The 15343-nt window shown below is 37.6% G+C and overlaps 1 long non-coding RNA gene across 1 annotated transcript in view; it reads left to right on the forward strand.

Moving 5' to 3' along the window:
• Positions 1–15343, forward strand: part of LOC141373495 (uncharacterized) — a 110119-nt gene that overhangs the window by 57649 nt on the left and 37127 nt on the right. Inside the window, exon 3 of the long non-coding RNA XR_012379556.1 lies at positions 14176–14243. This is a non-coding gene — a long non-coding RNA (uncharacterized lncRNA). The remainder of the gene's footprint in view (positions 1–14175; positions 14244–15343) is intronic.

Raw genomic sequence — 15343 nt, forward strand, 5'->3', positions numbered from 1 at the left:
ACACGTAAGGTATTAGCTCACTCTCACCCCACCACACCCCCCAGTGGCCTCTGGCCCTGAGAGAGACTGTAAGTAATAATGCAGGAAGGGAGCAGTACAGGGCAACCCTGAAGTCTTTCCACTCCCTCTTAGATGTCACACCAGCTCACCCAGCAACTCTTCATTCAGGAAATCCAGTGCAGAAACCAGGTCATGGGCAGAGTCATGAGTCATGAGAATTGGCTAAATTCTGGGACATACTAACAACTACCTTCTCAGGGTGACACTAGAGAAAAGCAGCTGGCTCTAAGAGGCTTCTTGACAATACGGAATAGGAGTCCAGAATAGTCCCTCTGCACCTTTGCTGTGCATTAGAATCACCTGGGGGAGTTTTTAAAAAATATCCATGCTCAAGTTCACCCCAAACTAATTAAATCAGAATCTGTGAGAGTGGAGGTTGGCCTCGGTATTATTAAAGCCCTTCAGGTAATTGTGATATGAAGCCAAGGGTAAGGACTAGTGTTCTAGAAGATTCAAGGAACAGATAATTAATATAATCTAGTTGCCCATTAAGGGTGGTTTTCTAACAAAACATTTAATTAGTGGCTAATCAAGGCAGTTGAAATGGAGAATTAACCTCAGGCTTTGTCTTACTGCATTTTTTGAGATCACAGTCAGATAACAATTTATAAAGTGATAGAATGCAGAAGGCTGAGAAAAAGGGAATAATAAAGTGTGGGGGGGAGGTGGGGAGGGTAGGCCAAAGGGAAGTACCCCAACTCCTGAGAGCAGGGACTGCATCTAGTTCATCTTTGAATTCCCATCACTAACATGGCAAGTCTGCAGAGTGAGTTCACAATAACTACCATGACCAGACTGAATTGTCAGGATAAACTATTTTTGGTCTGGGTTTCTCCCGTGGATCTTGATACTAGAGGGTTTTTCCTCCTGAAGCCAGCATCCCTTCAGTAAGCACCTCCTGACAAGGCTGGATAGACATGTTGGGCTCATGGAACTGGCTAATAATTTGGTGCCTCTTAAAATGGATATTCACTTTAAATGGTGGCTGGCCATTGTTTGGAAGAAAAGCCAAAGGCTCTTTTTGGGAAGGACAGGACTGAAAAGAGCTGGTGTTAGTAATCTGGCTTTCTAACATTATATGAACAAATTAGCTCTAGACCCAAATTTGCATATAGCATTTTGCAAAACAAAAGCCCTTCAGTTAATTAATCCACCCTACTCAAAGTAATTTTAGTGATAACCTATTGTCATTTAAGCTTATTGATGGAAGTGTCAGCTACACCATCCCTAAGTACTTTATTAATATTCCTACTAATTACATCTGTATTTTCCCTCAAAGAGACTATAGGAGATAAAATTTGATGCCTATTTCACCTTTCCCTTGTTCCCTGGGGATTTACCTGTGTCCTGCATCTACATAAGTTGGTACCCTGTGGCTGGTGTATCTCTAAATCCACCTTATTTTCCTGATTAATTGCCAATATCAACCACACTATATAACAGTACCTCAGACATTTCCTGGTTCTTATTGGAGATTTCAATTCATTGTCAGGCCTCCTACTTATCTTCAAGTTGTCCACTCTGAGACATTGCTTGGATTCCTCAAACTGACTCCAGAACAGTCACCTACTGTTCTTCCTTGGAAACCCTATGCCTCTACCATACTGTAATATTTTAACGGAGAAGTCAAGAAGTGGGACAGGCTTCCAGCATGGTTAAAGAGGAACTTGGGTTCCAAATATGCATGACATCTTACATTTTTTCACTCTGCTCTCCCCATGAGTTGGCCTCATCATCAGAACTGGCTTCTTTCATGGTAGTAAGCTGGCTGCTGACAGCAACCATAACTTACTCCTTCACGTATGGCAGATACAGGAAACGATATCCCATAATAATTGAAAAAAGAAATCTTGGGTTTTCAGCTGCCTAACCCCATTTCCCAAGAATCCCTTTACCTAAGGAAATGTCACACATTGATTAGTTGATGCCTGAATCAGTCGCTGTAGCACTGGAGTTTGGTTTAGACCAGGGGTCAGCATTGCCACAAACTGCGGCGGAGAGGACAAATTGGACCACAGCCCATTTTTGTAAATAAAATTTTATAGGAACACAGACACACTCATTTGTTTACTTTCTCATTGTGGCTACTACAAATGTGGAGGTGAGTAGTGTGACGGACTCTCTATGGTTCCACAAAATCTTAAAATATTTACACTCTGGTCCTTTACAGAAAAAGTTTGCCAATTCCTTGGTTAGTCCAGCTTGGGACCATCCATGAAACTGAGCTTGGGGTCAGTTCCAAAGCAAATGGCTGCTAAATAATGAGTAGGAGAGAGTCTCAAAAGGAATATCTGTGTCTTACTAGGACAGAAAAAGGAGAGGTTCCTTGAGGGCACTGACCAAACTTAACTGATTTTCGTACTTCGCACAATGCTTTGAATTGAGTTAGGCTCAACGATTATCTACAGACTTGCTGAATTGAATTGAATTGTTGCCTTCTCTCCTGTTAACTTCTTCTTCCATTTCCTCTGGGAATGTAGATATTGAATACTCCAGAAATTCTCTTGGGTATAAAGCAAAGTTTCTCCAGCTTCCTCCAGTACCTTGCTGAAGGAAATTGTGGGATGTGACATTGGATTTGTAATGACCACCTCTGTTTATTTGCCCAACTGTAAACCATAAAAATACTGCAAAAACTCTAAGAATGGAGAAGGACATCATGTTACATTTTTTAGAGAAGAATAACATTGAAAATTCTGTAATTATACAGTCAGGAAGGTTTCCTTGTTCTCTTTTGTTCTTTTTCACAGAAACTTTTACGAATATAGGTCAAAGTTAAAAGTATATTCTTCCTTTTTTATAGTCTCATAGTAAATGAATATTTTCATGGAATAACTCAACTGGGTCTGTAAATTTTAGTTTGGAAGATTTCTTAGGCTGCTGAATGATATAATAGTCATTATTTGAAACCAGAATAACATTAAAAAGTACATGTAACAATTTAATGTTTATAGTTCTGCCATGAAGAAACCACACATCTGACTGGAATATTTCTAATATAAATAAGGCACGTGTTTTTCAGGTATTTTACTTATTAAAGTGCCAGTCGAATCATGAACCTGTTTGTCAAAATCATTCCTGCTTGGTTATTAGCAGGTATATTTTAGCTTGCTAATTTATCTTTTTCATAAAATACTGATTTTTGAAAGGGAAGGGGCTGAAATAATGAGGGAGGATGTAGAGCTGTAAAAGTTGCCTATTAATTGCAATAAAAATTACAACAGTATAAAAATATTTATTACCCTCAGACCCAAGATGTTCAATATTATATGTGAATATCAAGTTGAAAATGCAAAAGAAAAATACTTTAATTTTCCAAACAAACTGCATAATTTCATGCTGAAAGCGGAAATTGAATAGATGAGAATTTGATGCTGTAACATACTCTGAGTTCAGAATCCTGCAATTTCTAAGGATTAAAATACTAGGGGACTCAAAGCTGTGCAATTCCGTCCGACATTTGGATTGTCATTTACTATTCAGTTTCCTGTTCCATCACTCTAAGGAAACAAGTACTCTCCAACTGCGTATTGGAGAAAGCTGCTCCTCCATCTCAAATGCATGCTGCGAAGGGAAATGTCCTTCCTCATCACACCTAATTTTTTGTCTTCCTGTTTTGACTATGCATTGCCCACAATGGATTTCAAAACAATTTTGAAATGTTGTGGTATTAGAATCTCATTACCTGATATTTACCACTAATTTCCTTCCATTCAAAATATAATTTTATTTCCTTAATTTCTTAGCATAAACAAACCACTTCCAATACCCACATCTACTTGCGCACTGTGGAATTGGTAATAACTCAGATTCAGTTGTTCTAATTCACCATGGCTCTTTAGGGCTGCCTCCAGAGAGGCAAATATTCTGGTTTCCTTGTAAATAGTAACCCACTGTTGCCTGAAGACAATGTCTAATTTATCTGATTTTACAAAGATATGTAGCCGGTAGCACTATAGACATTGTTGAAATATTGAAACTTTTACTTTGGTTTACACATTAATTTCCTAAAAAACCACCTTTAGCCTTTTAAACCCGTTCACCACTTGGTAATTTTCATGGTTTTCATCCACATTTGTCAAGTTTCTGACTTCCACACATCTTCCACTCTGTTTCTTATTCTTTATTCCTGAGACTAAGGGGTTTTAGACAACAGAACTGGGGTTGTTTCACCTATTTTGTAAAACATCAAAGGTTGGGACAAAAATTACGGCACTATTTTCTTTCTGACTTGTTTTTTTTCCCACTCCACACCTTACTGAATTTGATCCTCAAGTAGTTATTCATGGACTATGTAGAAAGGTCCTTTTACGTTCAGCTACTATTTACTCATCAAGACTCACTACTCCCTTCTCTCTCCTCCTCTGCTTACCTAGGTCTAAACATTTACTTTGTCCCCAGAAGGAATAATAACAATAGAGGTATGTTAATACTACTTTACAACTTGGATGTCTCTTACATCGCAGCATTTTTTCTATCACAGACATAAAATAAGAGATTGTAGTTGGTAATAATCTTTTCACATGGATTATCATCCAGAAAAAGGCTATAGTCTACTGTTTAAAACTTCACCCACATAAACCAGGAAAAGGAGAGAACAGTGTCATGGGACCTTTGTATTTGAAGTTAAACTGAGGTGCAGTTGAAGGGTTTTGATTCCATGCATGTGTATGCCTGTCTCCCTGTCTATATGACAGTGTGGGCACATCTCAGTGGATCCAAGTGACAGAGACAGTGAAATTAGAACAAAGAAAATGTATCAATAAAGGATGTATCAAGTATGAAGAGGAGAGGACATACACAATTTAGCCCCACAGATATGTTAAATGAGTATTAAATGAAGAAATTAACCAGATAAGATAAAGTAGAATTTCTTGCTTACCACAGTAAGAGACCTCTAATGCTACTAAGTCTTGAAGGGAGAAGAACAAGGGCTGATTTACTGAGATTTTGACGTCTGGTTTCAGCAGAGAGGCTTGACTAGAATTAAGTAAAGGTGTTGGTGTGATAGTTCAGGGTTGGTAGAATCAGCAAGGTGAAGATTTTGAGGTGAGGGGTTCAAAGAATGTTTGGGAGTAAATAGTCCACTGTTAGTTTCTACTGAAGATTTAATGAGTCTTTCAGGAAATTTTTAGAATGAATAATAAAGTTATTTGCAACTTTTATATTGCTGGCAAAAGTCTCCTGGAATAATAATATCATGTTGATGTAGATGGTGATAATACTAGATCCTACATTTATGATCTCTGTAATCTGGTAAAACATTTACTGTCTCTATGTCTCATTTTCCCCATCTGTAAAATGGGGATACTTTTTACCTTGCAGTTTGTGAAGAGTGAATGAGATATTTGTTAGGTTCTGACACAGTACTTGACCTAAGTCATCAACTTCTTATCAATGCTTATAGTCATCAGTGCTATTTTTTCCCCTCTTCCCTAATTTCTGGACTCTGGCTCCAAGGATTCAATCAGCTTTTATTTTTTTATTCTATTTTTTTTATTAACTGGAAGGTTGTACTCTTTGATCACCTTTACCCATTTCCCCAGCACCTTCCCCTAGCAACCACCATTCTACTCTGTTTCTATGAATTCAGTGTTTTTAGATTCCACATATAAGTGAGATCATACAGTATTTCTTTGTCTAACTTATTGCCTTTAGCATGATGCCATCAAGTTCCAGCCATGTTGTTGCAGATGATAAGATTTCCATATTTTTATGGCTGAATAGTATTCCGTTGTATATGTATATATCATGTTTTCTTTATCCATTCATCTGCTGATGGACACTTAGGTTGTTCCCATGTCTTGGTTGTTGTGAATAATGCAGCAGTGAACATGGAAGTACAGATATCTCTTCATGATAGTGACTTTACACCCAGAAGTGGAATTGCTGGATCATATGGTAATTCCATTTTTAATTTTTGAGTAATTTCCATACTGTTTTCCATAGTGGCTGCACCAGTTTGCATTTCCACCAACAGTGTAAGAGGGTTCTCTTTTGTACCCTTTTGCTTTAGCCAGCTTTTAAATCTGACCCAAGAGTTCCTTCCATCTACTTTCCTGCATCCCAGAACTGCTGTAAATAATGACACAACCCTCCCAACTGCTCTTTTACTGGATGTTATAGGAAATTAGAACATGAGATTTTTTTTATCTTAAACTTTTAGTTCTAATCATCTTGGGGGAAATAGATGCGAGGAAGTTGTACAAGTTCCAGATAGTTCAGGAAATTTGTGTCATAGTTATTCCCAGATTTATTGAAACACTCAGGCTGGGCTTTGCTTTTATTTAGCCTGGCCAACCTGTTTCTTAAAAGGGTCCCAAGGAGGTTTAATTCATATAATTTTTTAAGTTACTAGCAGAGCAATGTGCATACCAACTAAAAGATTGCATATACAAATGAACAATGACCAGACCATACATGACAATAGAAATCTGACCCACAGTCTCTGCAGCAACCAATCCAGGAAGCCAAACCACAACTTCTGCAATAATTGTTGGCCCCAAAAGGTCAGGACTTGGTCAATGACTGCCAACTTACCTATTTTTTGCCTTCCACTCAAATCAGAATCATCAAAGAAAGCCAAATATGATCCCTAAACCAAACATATAGATGCTGTGCTTCTAAATTAGCCCACCTTGTATGCCAACAGCCTCCAGAGAATACCTAAAGCCTTCCCCATCCCTCCCCTCTTTATTTTTACTATACTGCTTTCCCATTACCCAGCCTATCTTTGAGTTTCTGCCAAATACAAAGACTCCCTTGCTATAACAAACTCTAAATAAATAGCCTCTGCTTGTTCTCATTTAGGTGGTCATTTATTTACACACAATAAACCTTCAGCAAAATCCAGAGTCACCATTCACTTTCAGAGAGCCACTTACTAAATAGATCACTCACGTGTGAGCCCTTGGTTCCCTCTTGTTCTTCCAGCTTTCATTGACTTGACTGTAGTCATCAGGAGCAAGCTACATTCCTGCCAATGGATCTAATCAGAAGTCAGTATTAACATGCAAGGTTTTCTTCATCACCCCAATTAGCAATGTTCATGTTGAAGTCCCACAGATGGACCTCATGAGTTAAAAAATGTATCTCCAAGGAGTAGGCCCCAGGCAGCAGAGCACAAGAAGGTGACAAAGAAATTTAGCTGATGAAACAGAGCAATCAGTCTCCTACTTACTGAGAGTCAGGCCCTAAGGTTTATGACAAAACATCTGATTTATGCCAGAGCAACACCCAAGTGTCTTCTTAGGTTTGAATAGATATTTTTTATGAGATTTAGTTCTCAGAGAAATCCAGTGACATCAATAGTTGAGAAAACCAAAGTTCAAAATACATGAGCATGTCCACAGCCAACCAAAAATTATCTGGATGACTACCAAAGACAAAAGCCAGGGATTCAAGTCCAGATGGTCTATTTGAAGTCTAATGCTCTCTCTGTGACACCCTTAAAAAGTACATAGTGTGTGTCCCAAACAATAATTTCACATGAGAAACCAATGTCAAGCTCACAGAAATGAGGACATATTAAGTTAAATCAACATGTGAAATTAATTAGTTCTTCCATAGGGCAGGGGATCTGTATGCTGTTTGTTTTGACTGCTGCCCTTACTACATTGCTCTATAATCATCAGTCTTCAGAGTCTCCTTGATGTTAGGGACCATGACATTTTTGGTTTTGTGTCTCCAGTCTTAGTTTGTAACACATGACAGACACACCAAAAATGTTTGCTGAATAAATGTAGAAATTCTGTGAGGAAGTCAAGAGATTTCAAACCAAGAGCTGTATTTGCACTATCTTTGGAAATTGGTCCGGTCAGTTAATCTACCTGGAACTTACTCTAGATTAGTGCTTCTCAACTATTTTCTTCATTATTATTCCCCTAAGGAGTCTTTTTTAAGACATTTTTAAAAATACTCTCTCATAAGATTTTACCACACATATACTGTATATCAGTTTATCTAATATATGTATATCTGTGTTTTATACATAAAAAGATTAAGATTTTTTCTTCCTCTCCAAGAATCAGTATTGCCCTCATTGAAAATACATGGCACTACATGGTTGATGTGTATCCCAGCTACAAAATATTATAATTATTTGATTTCCTAAGTTTTGCAAATTATTACAAATGCTGTGTTAGTCTTCAGGGAGGTGAGGAGCTATGTGAAACCCAAAGGGGTAATTGATTGTTAGAATTATAGGATCAGGGTAAGATGAAACTTACTCTGTTCTTATAGAATCAGGCTCCTTCTATTCTAGGCCTGGACACTAACTTTTGACCAGGGATTAAAATCTTCTTGTGGTATTGCTTTCCAGTTTGCACCATCTATCTCCTAGGGGCCCACATGCTGGTAGGCCTCACTCAGAATTGGTGTACATTAAAGGAGAGGCTTCCAATCATGAATCAGATCCAAAGTCTCTAAAAATGAACTCCTCAGCAGGGACTGTAACATTGCAGCTTTAATTTGAACATTTCTGATTTTTTCCTACGTGTTTATACACATCTTGCAAGGGTAGTCTCTTGGCTTAAAATCAAGGAACAAGCATATTTCTACAATGGACTTAATTAATAATTTGTGCCTGGATTTATATTGTATTACAGCTGAATAAGGATTAGAAGACTAATTTGTTCTCCTCAACACAACATGCTACTCTGAACTTATATAGGCTCATTTTTACATTCTTATACAATAGTTCTCTGAGATTCTTTCTCTCTCTCTCTCTCTCATTTTCTCTCTCCCTTTCTCTCTCTTTCTGTTCCTCCCTCCCTCAGTTCCTCCCTCTATACCTCCCTCCCTCAGACTTTTCCAGTATGATTGATGGATAAATGGAGTCTATAAATCCAAGCTATATCATAATAGGTCATGATGAAATGTTAGAATGATACTGACTTCAAAAATATTACCATGGTAACTAGCAAAATTTGGATTTGAATGCAGTGAGAGAAAATGACTTTCTCTCAACAAACAAAAGAAAAAGTAACAGTCAAGGCTATAGAGTGATCTTGCCTTAGTAACCTGATTAATAAAGCTCTCTGGTAAGGAGTATCACTCAGTGGTAACATTGCCCTTCATTTCCTTGGCACTGAAATGAATAAACAGTGGGACAAAGAAAACAGACTATAGCTGAGTAATAAGCTAATAAATACTCTGGTTACAAAATGTAGTATTTGGTGCTGTGTTGCCAGTGACTGTGCTTTGATTGAAGATTTCAGTAGGGGTTTAAAATTTTTTAAATGTACTGAAAAGAAAGAAATGTCAAAACCCAGATTTAGTCCATCTCTGGTAATTTTAGTTCATGAAGGTCACAGGTCTCTGCTCAGCATAATTTCAAAGCCTAGGCTCCTCTCACCAGACTTCCCTAAATAATGCCAAGTCAAACTAATCCCCAGAAGTTTTCTACAGGTAATCACCTCATTGTCCACTCAATCGGATGGGCTTTCCAAGCATTTCATCTTTTTTTTTTTTTCAAGTTTTCAGATTTTCAGATTTGGTTGTACAAATCATTAGAATACGCTTGCCATTAAAAGATATATGTGCTGTTGCATATTTGATGATATTGTTTTGAAGTTGGAACCATCCTGTTTGAAAACAGCAGTTGCCATAGGAACAGGTTTTCCAACTAGATCTTACAAGGAGAAGTATGTCATAAATAATTGGCAATGCCCTGAGGGAGCTGTTAAACACCCAAAGAAAGGCAAAAAAAAGAAAAGAAGAGAGATGCCAGAGGACAGCCATAGAGTGACATTCCACGGGGAGAAGGCAAATGCTGTCTAAATACCCTAGATTCCGATTAAGGTAATAAATTAAACTTTAAGATTCCAAATCAATACCTGAAATGCAGTGCTGAGTTAATTCTAATGCAGAGTTAGAAGAAAAGTGGTCATAAATAAATACCACAATTGCATTCTGTATTAATAACTTTCCTATCCAGGAGTGAATTAATGGCACTCAGCTCCCTGTTACATAAATGTAATAACATAACTCAAAAAAAGCATATATTATAGATCAAAGACTTGTTCCTAAATGCACAGATTTCTCTTCAGAAGAGCTGCTCGTCCATAAAGTGCTTGGCAGCCAGGATGCAGGAACCAGCTTAGTGGTGTGATCCAAAGGTGGAGGGAGCGGAATTTAGGCCCTTTGCTCTAGGCTCATTCCTTTGTTGCAAAGGGTTGACTTTTAATCTTATTTCTTCCTCTCATTTTCTCTTCAAGCCCACTCCTCTCACGTTAATCTCTAGTTCTAGCTCTAGTTATAGCCCTGTTGATTTTGCGTAGGAGAAGTTGTCACTTGGGACTGAAATCTAGTTGGAAGGGAACAGAAAGAAAGAACTCTGGCATGTCCGGGGGAGTTCTGTGGAGTCAGAAATGTGTACTGGAGACCTGGCTCTCCTATGGAAAAGGGAAGGCTATTTTCAGATGTATTTATTTAAGAGACAGCCCCATAAGGACTCTCTTTACATGGACCATGCCCTACGTTTAGTTGAAAACTGAAAAACAAATCAGACCCTGGGTCTGCATCCAGAGTTCTCCTCATTCAGGCTCTCATTGGTTCTAGAAGCCTCTCTAGGTGTGGGCTGCTCAGTGGAAACACTGGAGCCAGCAAGCACACAGTCCTTTCCTTGGTTCTCCTTACCACAGCTTTAATAGGCTGGATTATTGTCAGACATAACTCTGCTATATACTAGGGGAACTCAACAAAATTATTCAAGAAAATACAGACCACATATTCATAGACAAGTGTCCAAAGTCCCTGATGGTAAGAGCACTACTGAATCACAAAAGTATCAGAAGGTACTTGTCCCCTCTTTCCTTTTTTGCTGTCTTCACATGGTACGTGTGGTTTACATAAGTCAAGATGCAAAACTGGGTTTTAATCCAAGGGGTATGTTTTCTGTACTGCATAGAAAGAATCATTAAGCCCAATGATTTTGGCAGCAATTAGGGCAAATTTTTTCAATTTAGAGCCAGAAAAAAGGCAGGCAAAAATGGTTCTTTGAAAGTAAAATGCATTACTGAAATTACAAAGAGAAAGAAGAAAAAGGAGGAGGAGGGGTGGGGGAGAAGAAGGAGGAGAAAAAAACACTGCAAACTTTTGTAAAGAGTTTTGTAGAAAGACAACTTCCTTAAGTTCTCTACAGTAAAGCCCAGGATATATAGTGGATAAGGATTCTTTTTTAAAGCCTAGAAACTGCAGTTGCAGACCATGTGGCTGAGAATTCCTTTCATGTACCAGTGTGAATGTGTTCAAATAAGTAAACAGATAAAGCATACTCTGATCTCAGAAAAAAAAAGAAACTGGAATAAATTAGGCCAAAGATACTGCTAAAGATTAAGAAATCATGATTAAGAATTTCATGGGTTTTCAGAAAGAAAAAACTTGAAAACACAACATATTAAGTTATTAATTTATTATTATTAAAACTAATTTAAATTTATCATTAAAATTAATTTTAAATAACAATGTTTAATTGTATAGTTCATTCTGTTTCATCTCAGTTTCCTTTCCTGAACCCAACCAGGAGCCTGGGTTTGTGAGGGATGATTGAGAGCCTGAGGGCCATGGGATCCACCCAGGTGTCCTGGAACCAGCAGGGCAAGCTGAGGTGGAAGGGCGGGAGAAGCCTGGGTTCCCAGAAGCCCACTGGAAGCCTAGTGCTACAGAAGCCACCTGGGATTGCCGGAGGGGCCTGGTGACACTAGAGCTGACAGGCACTGGGTAAGCTGGGGGCCTGAGTTCCTGGGAGACCCCAGGGAGCCACCCTGGGGCAGGCCATCTCTTGGGTCAACAATGAAGTTGGCACTCACTTCACTCTCCTTCCATGGAGAAGGTATGTCCCTCCATGTTAGGCTGCCAGGGCTTAGGGGATGGGTGATAGAGGTATATAATCTATTATTCCTACCCTCCTCAATGCATTTTTTTTTTCTTATTTCTGTACTTCTCCCAGCAGCTATAATACCTCACCTGGAATCCTTGGCTCTTTTGGTGGTATATTTATGGTTCTAGCACCCAGTGACTACAAAGTCCCTAAGTTTGAAATTCAATGGAAATCAATTTAATATCTAAGAATAGCTATCAGGGGCTGTTTTAATGACTTCCATCCATTAACATAGAAGAAGTCAAGAACATGAGTAAAAACCAAAATGTGTGCAGAAATTGGAGAACCACACAGAGGTAACATCTGTCATTTCTGCTTAAACGCTTTATGGCCACTGTACAAAATATATGAGATAATGATGACCTAAATGGTGTGGCATTAGAAAGAGACATTTTGAAAAAAAAATGCAGTGTGATTTAGTGATTAAAAGATGATGGAATCTAACTAAGTTCACTTCAATCAAAAGTTTTGAACCCAGGCAATTTGTGAAAAATGATAATTCCATGAATGGAGAAAGAAAAATGGGGAGGTGTTTTGGGGGTAGAATGATTAAGTCAGCCCTTAGGTATGTGTCATCTAATGTGACAATATAGCACAATCATGTGACAATCATAGCACAAAAAGAGGATGGAGCTGGAGACATAACATATGATGTCATCAATAATATAGCTGAAGTTACCTTTAGAGATGATTTATATTTTAAGGCAATATTTTGAAAGCAGAGACTGAACAACAGAATAAATAAAGCTGTTTGAGGTTTTAGTTTAAACAACACTATCTCTCTTGTAGATAGCATAGAAATAGTTCTCAGTTTTTATCCAATGTGAAAATCTATGGCTTTCAATTGGAGGTTTGGGGCCATTTTTGTTTAATGTTTTGATATGATTGAATTTAGCTCTCTATTGCCATTTGTTTTCTTTTTAGTCCAATTTTTTTTCCATTTCTTTTTCCTTCCTCCTTTAGGATTAATCAAATATTTTTTGGAATTCAGTTTCAATTCCTCTATTGGCTTCTTAGCTGTACCTCTTTATATTGTATTTTCTTTCTTTTCTTTTTTCTTTTTCTTTTTTTTTATTTTGTTAGTTGTTCTAAGGTTTACAGTATACTTCATTTATTTATCATAATCTACTTTGAGTTAACATTATCCTACATTATATAAAACATGATACATTTACAGCAGCATGGTTCCATTTACTCCCTACCTTTATTTTTCTGTCATAGGTATTACATATATATGCATAGATTTTATAAATCCCACAACATGGTGTTATAAATTTTGCTAAACAACTGTCATATGTCTTGGGACGCCTGGGTGGCTCAGTTGTTTGGGCGTCGGACTCTTGGTTTCGACTCAGGTCATGATCTCAAGGTTGTGAGCTCGAGCCCCACATCATTTAGTGAAGAGTCTGCTTAAGATTCTCTCTCTCCCTCTCCCTCTGCTCCTCCTCCCTGTGTACACTTGCACTCTCTGTCTCTCTAAATTAAATGAATAAATCTTTTTAAAAAAATGAATAAATCTTTAACCAATACTGTCATATATCTTTTTTTTAAATTGAGGAAATAAAGAAAACATAAGTATTGTATGTTTATTCACATGTTTAGTATGTATAATATTTTTCATTACTTCATAAAAATGGAATTTCCATTTGATCTCATTTTCCTTAAATATAAAGAACTTACCTTAGCATTTCTTGTAGTGCAAATTAGCTAGAAATGAATTCTCTATGTTTTATCTATCTGAAAAATTTTTTGTTTGTTTTTATTCATGAAGAATTTGTTTTTTTGAGAGAGAGTGTGTGAATGTGAGTGGGGGTGGGGATGGGAGGTGCAGAGAGAGAGAATATTAAGCAGGCTCCATGTTCAGCTCAGAGCCTGATGTGGGACTTGATCCCACAACCCTGTGATCATGACCTGAAATGAAATCAAGAGTCACATGCTTCATCTCCCCCTCCGAACCATGAGAGACGATGGACTCTGAAAAACAAACTGAGGGTTCTAGAGGGGAGGGGGGGCTAGCCTGGTGATGGGTATTAAAGAGGGCACGTTCTGCATGGAGCCCTGGGTGTTATACGCAAACAATGAATCATGGAACACTACATCAAAAACTAATGATGTAATGTATGGTGATTAACATAACATAATAAAAAAAAGAGTCACATGCTTAAGCAGGCATCCCTTAAACAATATTTTTGATGGATATAGCATCTCAATTGACAAGTTTTTCTTTTTTTCAGCACTTTAAAGATATCATCCCACTTATTCTAAACTTTACTGCTTCTGGTGAGAAGTTTGCCATCATTTTGTAAGTAACAAATCATTTTCTCTCTGGCTGCTTTCAAGATTTTCTCTTCATCTTTGGTTTCTAGAGGTTGAAATATATTTCAAAGTGTGGCTTTTCTTTGTCTCTACTCTGACTGAAGTTTACTGAGCCTCATAAATGTTGAATTTATATCTTTCACCCTCTTTGAGAAACTTTTGCCCATTGTTTCTCTAAATTTTTTCTGTTCTATTATTTATTTCCTCTCCTTCTGGTTGAATTACATATGTACTTGACCAATCAATAAAATCCTATGGGTCACCGAGGATGTTTATTATTTTAATCATCTTTCTCTCTCATCTTCACATTGGATAATTTTTAATGATCCATCCTCAAGTTCAATGATGCATTCCTGTGCAATCTAAAATTTTCTTTTCCGATATTACACTTTCAGTTCTAAATTTTCAATTTTTATATTTTTAGAATTTTAATTTCTCTTTTGAGATTCTCCAGCTGTTCATTCAGCATAACCACATTTTCCTTCAAGTCCTTGAATATGTACATAATAGCTTTTTTTAAAACCTTTGTCTGCTAGTTCTAGATTTAGTTTTGATAGACTTTATTTTTCTTGACTATGGGCGACATATTCCTATTTCTTCTCAAGTCTGGTAGTTTTCTTTGTGTGCATTAGACTATGGACAATGGAGTGTAGGGAGTCTGAGTTACGACTCCATCCTTTAGAGGGTGTTGACTTTTGTTCTGGCAGTTAATCAAATTACTGTGGGTTGATGTTGGTTCTGTCAGACTTGGTCCTGTGATTTGTTGTGGCAGATTTTTTTGTTTTGTTTTGTTTTGAATTCACAAATGTGGTATGTCCTTTGCCAAAGATGTGATAATATCCTTAAAATATCAAAAATGTAGACATTGTGAGGTCTCTAGCATTGACAGCTCCAGCTACCCAGCAAGGCCTCTCCACTCTGACTGGGCTGGAACTCCAGGGTCTTTCAGAACTACAGAACCTCTAATAATCAGCTGACCTCTTTCAGCTCTGTCTCTGCTAGACCTTATAAATACTTCCCTGCCATGTGTGCAGCTCAGTCCTTGACCAGTTATATATGAGGAACTCCCACACAGATGTTTGGGTC

This window comes from Callorhinus ursinus, unplaced genomic scaffold, assembly GCF_003265705.2.
Source record: "Callorhinus ursinus isolate GAN/ISIS: 27379988/994484 unplaced genomic scaffold, GSC_fseal_2.0 scaffold10, whole genome shotgun sequence".
Lineage (NCBI taxonomy): Eukaryota > Metazoa > Chordata > Mammalia > Carnivora > Otariidae > Callorhinus > Callorhinus ursinus.